The sequence below is a fragment of the Acyrthosiphon pisum genome, chromosome A2, assembly GCF_005508785.2.
Source record: "Acyrthosiphon pisum isolate AL4f chromosome A2, pea_aphid_22Mar2018_4r6ur, whole genome shotgun sequence".
NCBI classification, from domain to species: Eukaryota; Metazoa; Arthropoda; class Insecta; order Hemiptera; family Aphididae; genus Acyrthosiphon; species Acyrthosiphon pisum.
The window spans coordinates 104,545,873-104,554,543 of NC_042495.1; the positions used below are offsets into that span (position 1 = coordinate 104,545,873).

Genomic DNA, 8,671 nt, shown 5'->3' on the forward strand with positions numbered 1-8,671 from the left:
AATATCAAATGTGTAAAATATGAATTTCAAACGCTCATAAAAATTTAATTTGACTTTCTTCTAGAAATTTTTTTTTTTTGATAAAGGTAGACAAACTTATGTATGTGAATCTTGTATTAAATTTTAAAATCTTAGATTTAAAAACAAAATTTTTTATGAATTTCTAACTTAAAATTATTTCCAAATTGTCGTCGTTTTTACGTATTTTGTCAATATTTGAACTTTAAATGCTTATAAAAAAAAACTGTGACTAAGGATTTTTAATTTTTTTCATCTGCCTTTGACACAATATACTAGGAGCCTTGTATTAAATTTTCAAATTTTTTTAACCAACAAATAAAATTTTATTGATATTTATAGAAAAAAAAACTAAAAAAATTGAAAACTGACAATGTCCGTAAACAGTTCAAAAAGAGTCAAATTATTTTCAAAATTTTACCGTGTATAGAAAATGCAAATATAAACAACCTGTTAAAATTTCATATATCTACGGTCATTTGTTTTAGAGTTACACCAAAAACCAAAATCTATTTTGTTAAAAATCGATTTTGCGTAAAAATTCCCGTTTTTCCTTAATTTTTCTTTTGTTTTTCACGTCGCTTTTGAAAACTACTGGGAAATTTAAATTTTGACCTCCCCAATGCACCAACGATATTCACTTTCTGATCGAACAAGATACTGAAGTTGAAAATCGTAGCAGTTTTACTGTCCTAAAAGGTGATGACAGACACAAAAAAAAATAAAAAAATAAAAAAAAAAACACACATCATTGTAAAATCAATACATTCATCGTTCCACTCAGAATCTAAAATTAAATTACGGTATTAACAGAATGACTGTGCAGATTTTATTATACATCCATATTTAAACATATATTTTAACTAATTTATAATTTTTAATAATATATAATTTATCATGATCATCTTTATATCAATAAATAATCTATAAATATTTAAAATTAAAATTATTTCAAAGTAGTGTATTTGTATAAATTTAACTAAGCAATACAACTACCTATAGTAAATTTGTTTATTAGAAGTTATTTAAAGTACATAATAATTAATTTAAAATTTAAAAGTTAAAAGAAATCAAATTTGACTATTCACTATTGTTCTGTTATGAATGTGTATGATACTTATAATTTATAATACATAATTGTTGGCAGTTTTTCTTTTCATAATTCATCTCTAAATAGATTAAATAAAATATATAGAAGTACCTAATAATATTGTTATCATATTTTCCCTTTACTATAATGGTTCAAAGATAAAATTGTTTATATAACTCAGTGGAACATTTGACTTAGTTTTATGGTGTAGGGGAAATTAAAAACCTTCTACCACAGGGCATTAACTTTATTTATGAGTATTTTGAAATTTTATTTTTTATAAAGCTGTATAACTTCAGATAGCAGGGATACTTATACAAGTACAAATCCTCATATATCTCATCTACTCAATTAAATAATTTATTCAATGCAGAATTACATTTAAAATATATATCGTAACTAATTAAGTTAAATTATAAATGTATTAAGTCAAGTTAAATTAAATTATAAATATTTTAAACAAAATATATTAACTGCTTACTTTTTATTTGAGATGCGTGGGAACATGTTGGCATTTATAGGTATTCCATAACATTAATGTCCGTTATAATACATTTATTGAGTTTAATATTATGGCTAAGAACTGCACTTCCTAAAATAAACAAAAATTCAGAAATATACATAACTATAAAATTAAATAATATACTTAAACTAAATGGAGATTCATAAGGAAAATCTTAGTACCTATGTTAAGACTCTTTAGAGACTGACCATCATGCAATCATTTAATATCTGTCTTAACACATTAACCTGAATTTGGACTTTATTTTGAAGTCTAAAAATATATTAGGTATACAGTTCAAATTAATGTTACGTTACCTATCACTTGTATTTTATTTAAATAATTTATTAACATTTTATCGTGTATCCAGCCTAAAAACATATTTATGTTAAAAAAAACTATAATAGGTAAGTAATTTAAATAAGAACCTGCTTATCTTCAAAAATAAAAATATAACAAAAAGTAGAAAAATAATCATATTCCTCTTTGGTATGTAGTTTATTAAAATCGACCACATAAAATATTTTATTAGATACAAACTGCGTACAATAAATCCTTTTCTAACACTTATGAATTACTTACATAAACATTTAATGGAGACGATTAATTGTTCCATTAAAAGTATGTTGCATGCTTCAGTATACCTTGGTATTTGAATCCAACATTTTTTTTTAGAATTTTCAATCTACTGTTTTTATTGGTTTGGAAGCTTAGTACAAGCGGTTATGTTGTATTCTACATTGACACCTTAAAATAAACAGATTCTTCATAGACCCATGACGCTATCTCCCCCAGTTAACGGGAGTTCTTACATAAGTTATAACATTGCAAATCATCATTATATAATATGTGCAAATTATTATGGCGTAATTTTTTTAGCATTGCGGCGTTAAATTTGTAACGACGTACATATTTCTTATTGTTAATATTGGAAGCTACTAATTGCTGTCAGCCGCTAGGTTGGCTGTATCCGAGGCTGTATCTGTTTACATTGCACTTAATGCAAACGGATATAACAAACCTAGCAGCTGACAGCAGTTAGTAGCGTACTAGCTTACAATATTAACAATAAGATAGCTTTTATCTGTGTATTATAAAATCAATGATTGCAGTAAAGAACTGAAAATAATTAAAATTTAAGTTATATAATAGAATTCTACTATTTAAACAACTTTTAAAATAATAAATTAAGTTAAATGCTTCTAATAGAACACCTTGTTTTTAGTAGTCATACTATTATCGGCAAAATTTAAATACATTTATATACTGTCATTAGCTAATTGTAAAAGAAATGGTACCTATTAATCTATATAATAAAAAAAAGTGGCCATTTCTCAAATAACGCAGTTTCTTGAAAACTACTACTCAGATTTTCTTGAAATTCAACATAGATATTCAGTTTGAGCTCATAAGTATCAGTCTGAAGTCAAAAATGGCCTAGGTATTTTTTAACGATCACCAGGGAGTCAGAAGTGTAAATTCATTGGTTTATAAAAGAAAAATAAAGAGTGGCCAATTAAAGGTCAAATTATAATTTATAATTGCCATAGCAACAAAATAACAGTAACAATTCATTTTTTTAGAAAAAATAAATCACCAATCTTTCTATAATAATAATATTAATCAACAATTTATTATTAAACATATAATATCACGATATATATGCTCAAAAAGAGGAAAACCGGAGATGATCAACTTACATAGAAAAACTCACGTAAAACAGTTATTATTTTATTATTTACTACGTCATTACCAGGCAACAGAAAAGTTAAGATAGATTTTGAACACCATACACCGAATATTAAAAACGAATTGATCAAAGTTTGAGTCATATGGAGTTGGAACATTTAACGGGAAACGAAGTGCACGGGATCAACTAGTTACAAATAAAAAATTAAATATTCTTATCTTAAATATTCTTAAGTTGTAACAATTATTTGTATGTTTTAGTTTTTTGTTTTACTTTTAAAATAAGAGAACATATTTTTCAATCAATGGCTTGAGGATTTGAGGTAAATTAGAAAACATTTTATATCTAAAACACTACATTGATACATACGAGTAGGTAAGACATCCAGTGATAGCATTTAACATTATTTAATATAGTTATTCAAAAGTTACATGATACATTAATTTATTAACTTGAATAATTTACAATTTATGATGTCCATGCACTTATTAGGTACATTAATATTTGGAAGTACCAAGCAAGATAATTTGCTAAAATGTTAATTATAAGTAATTTGAGACAAAAATACTAAAACTTTATATAAAAATAAATTGTTGTGTTAAGTAAACTCTTTTACAATAGTTTGTTTGTAAATTTTTAAAATCTAATGTGAAATTATAATTTTGTTAATTTACTTAATATAACTTACAATTCATAACTATTCATTAATTTATAATACTAACCTTTAACAATGACATCTAGTTCTTTTTAAACCGTGTATATTTATATTTTCTATTGTATTTTGAATCCAAATTAAATGTTTTTTACTTGATATAACAGTTAGTGTTTTTTTATATGTTATCAATTTGACTAATTTTGTGTCGCTTGCTATACTGGTACCTTAAACAGAATAATCAGTTTACTTATGTTTATTATAATATATATTTATTAATAAACACCACTATAAAACAAAATTTAATGCATATATTGTATTTCACCATATTTGGCAATGCAGTATAGAATCAGATTTGTTTAAAATTAAAATATTTAAGTTATACATGTTTACTGTTTTAACAACTATTTGATTGGCAAACATTGCTTATAACGTTTATTGAATCGGAGCCGGTAGGCGTAGGGAGCTTCTATAGAGCGTTGAGCGTATGCGTAAAAACTTAGAATTCGAAACTGCCTGAGCATATAGCTTCAAAACGAAGTCTGGCTATCTAATTTTGATTGCACCGTCGTTCTCAACTCGTTGAAAAACAAAGGTTTCGAAAAAAAATTAATATTCGTAATAGGCGCAGTTAACTAGTGACGCGCGAAAGCCCAAAAATCATAAAATAGCGAACTTCATAAAGCTATAACTTCGAAACTAAGTACGATTGAATTTCAATTTTAAAATAATTGTCCCCGTAAAAAGAATTTAAATAGGTTATACACGCTCCGCGCGGCAGTAATGTATAGTGGTGTTGAGCGCATGCGTATAAACGTAAAATCGCAAACTTTGGAAGGCTATAACTTCCAAAATAATGGTTTCCGCACAAAAATTCAAACAGTTTTGAAATCAGTGTTGAAAAACACGTCTTTAAAAAAAAAAAAAAATCGAAATTCGTGAGGGGCGTGGTAAAGTGCATTTGTTCCTATAATCTGTGGTATAAGGTCTATGTAAATAATATAAATATTTTTTAATCGAATTGATAAAGAATATTAAATACTTTGCGACGTTTCGCTCTTTGAACGAAATGTACGTCCAGCTATGACAAAATAGATGGTGCCATATGGGCAGAAAATATAATAATTTTGGTTACCTTTTTTGTTGTTGTGTATAATGGATTCGGGATGTCTGTCGTGACCAACCACCTTAGATGGCTTAGCTTGTCCGGCAGCGCTCACTAGCACGGGAAAGTGTTTCCAAGTGACGACTCCATCTTTTTGTGGCAACTTCACGAGAAAACAATAATAAATAGACGAAAGAAAAACGTACGCAACACAAAAAACGTGTCAGCGGTTCTGTGTGTGTTTAGCTTTGGCTACTGACAGAGAGAAGAGAAAAAATAACAAAACAAACGTCGGCTATCGCGATTACGACCCGACAATGGTGGGGTGCTCGACGCTCGTAATAATTTTACGTGACGTTTCTTAATTAAAATTCACAAATAAACTATAGGTACGGAGATAGGAAAAAAATGATAAAGTAAAATTATTTAATTATTGCTTGTTTTTGAATATTATGTAGGTAATTAGTAATTACCGATAATAACAAACGAAACGCGTTTGTCGCATTACAACTTTGTTATCATTTCTATAATTTTTGGTAATATAAATTAATAGGTAATAAGAGTATTGTAATAGGTATATAATAATTATATTATAACGTAGGTACTTATTTTGTTTAGATATCAATTCAGTTCCAAATTTCAAATTTTTTCAAACATCCAACATCATTATATTTTTATTCCATATTATGAACTATGAAGGCCCGAGCACACAGAACGCAGTCTTGTCACGACGGTCTGCTATACGGCTGTAATTAAATACAGAATTTGACCTTGACCGTCGCGATAATCATATATATATATATAAGATATCACAGCCCGCCGCGACGTACCGCGTTCTATGTGTCCGAGGCATTAATGTTGACAATGTTTTTTACAAAATATCAAATGTGTTGACAAATTAGATTTTTACAAAATATAGTAGGTACCTACCGAATATGACATTATAGTTACACAAATTTGTTTATTTACCATACGAATCACCTTTGATCATTCAATCAATTTTATCTGGCCCTTTCTACATTTTAAAATAACTTCATACAATCTTAAAGTAATTGTAATCCTATACATAAATTTCACTGTTCGTAAAAAATAAATTTGTCCAATAGTCGTAATAATAAATTTTCATTGTGGTGGGGGGGGGGGGGGGCTACATATTTATAATTTTAAGATAAATCACAAAGTAGTGCCCACTGCACTAATATTATATATAAAAAAGTTAGCAAGGTTGCAAGTGCGTACTAATCTGCTGAACAGTAGGGAGGTGTCTATCTGTCTAGATAAGTAAATTTAGAAATATATTGACATTTATTGAAATAATACTTTAAAAAATGAATATTTCTATAAATAGTTAATTTCAATTTTTAATTTTCATGAGTATAAAATAATAAAATAAAAAAGTTTGGTGAAAATTTCAAGTAGGTACCTACGGTTATTAGTTTTTGAATAGTGAATACAATAAAATAAGAAAAGTCCCATAAGATTTTGTTAATTTAAGGGTGATTAGGTATGTTTACATAGATATGACCAAAACGACCATGAAAATGTGAAGACGATATTTTTATTTTAAATCGGAAATATAATATATATTTACTACAAAATGTTGATAATGTAAATAAATTCATATGGAATTATAGCCTATATAGAACCTATAAGAAAAAATGTGGTATCGCCAATACTAATGACCGACGACCGACATACAATCATTGTATTCGGTACGAATTTATTGAAATTAGTTTTTATAAATGGACTTTTACATAAAACGAAATGATGTAAAATCGACACTTCAAATATAAATTCCTTTAAATGAGACACGAATACATTATCCCATTATTGTTATATTATAGTCTCATTGAAACTATCATTAAACTATTATTAGAACTTATATAAATAGATTTTGATAAAACTCAATTTTTAGTGTAAATTTGAATTTAATGTAGCATGCAAAGTATTATATAATATCCCTTTCTTTCGAAAGTAAGAATTCTCATAATATCAACAATCAAGTACCCATGGTATTTTTCAGTTTTTAGAGTTAGGTAATGTGGGAAAAAATGTATATGTTATAACTTATACCTTAAAAAACTTATAAATAAATTAAATTGATACATTTGAAAACTGCAGATATCAGGAAATGCGGTTTAAACGCATAGGTACCGACTCAGCGAATATTCGTCAATTGTTGTGCAGATGTTCGAAATATGAGTTATAGAGTGGCCGAGTCGTGCATCAGGTATATTTAATCGTAGAATATAATCATTATTTTCACTAACCGAGTAACTTCTTACAAGTTCCCCATCGGATATCGGTGAAAGTCAAAGGAAAGGAAAATAAAATTCAAGTCGAAATACTTGGTATACATTTTTTTTTCGGTTTGTCGTATTTGCTACTAGAAGAAATAGAAATAAAATATTTTGGAAATTTAATACCTAAGGTCAACCTCATGGAATATATTATATACACAGCCTGATTATGTTTTTGCATCATATATTATATATTAATCGATTCTTCCTTATAAATTTATAACCTATCCCTGTGGGCTGTAGAATACGTAGTTATGACTTTTAAGTAGGACTTTAATATCGTATAAATTAAACAGTTAATAATAATGTGTTGGGAAATATACCTGTTTGTATTGATTTATTGAATAAAAAAAAAAAGGTTATAATTGGTGACAAAATAAATGCTGTTTCTTTAAGAAATTTGGGGGAAATATTATCAGGACCTGTGGAGTGATTGGGTTTTATGGACCATAATTCATTAAACACCTCCATGAGAGGAATATTTATTGAATTAATAGAAAGTAAAGAGTTTCCAGAAATATTATAATTACTATTAACTTCTATTAACTAATTCAATTAAACTTTTCCATTTACTTGACGTCTATTATTATGCATTTAATCAAGTTTATTAAATTTAAATTTGTTTTACAATCACAATTCACAATAATGTGGGTTTTGTGTGCATCATTACTTTGTAGGTATACAAACAGTGAGATAGGTACGTGTAATATAAGTGGTGTGCTTTGTTTTAACCTAGGTACATATTCATACCTATTCATATATAATACTAGCTGCCCAACCTTCCTCCGGAAGAAATTATTTTTTTATAATTTAATTTAAAAACATATGACTATTTTTCGGCTATACAAATAATATAATATAATTACTAGGGAGCGGATGTTTATGCATTTATCAAATTTTTAATAACATCTAAATTAATGCGGAATAAGATAGAAATTTGTTTCATCACCTAAAGAATTCAAATTTACCAATTTAATTTTGCATATTTTTGCATATTTGTCCGATTTTTACTTGATTGATCATATTTTTATATTATGCATCATGCTTTTAGTACATATTTGAGGTTTTCCGTAATATACTAATATAGTAATATATTAACGGACTCATCACGCGTAATATTAATAGTTCAAAATATCCCGACGGCGGCGGGAATGGCCGGTTTTCACCCACCGCGGCGGGATGTATGGGGTTATTCAAGACATTTCGATTACTGTGCCTTATCGATATTGTCCCGCGACAAAAATAAATATAAAATACCGTTGTCGCCGGAGTCGGTATCGACTATTCGACTATCGAACAATTTCGCTAATTGCA

The 8,671-nt window shown here is 27.4% G+C and overlaps 1 long non-coding RNA gene across 1 annotated transcript; it reads right to left on the bottom strand.

Annotated features, from left to right (window-relative positions):
* Positions 1–1,611: 1,611 nt before the first annotated feature.
* Positions 1,612–5,566, bottom strand: LOC107883194. Its single transcript, XR_001679136.2, has 4 exons — positions 5,088–5,566; positions 4,023–4,179; positions 2,193–2,357; positions 1,612–1,700 (listed from the first exon to the last, which is right to left on the bottom strand). It is a non-coding gene; the product is annotated as an uncharacterized LOC107883194 (long non-coding RNA).
* Positions 5,567–8,671: the final 3,105 nt, after the last annotated feature.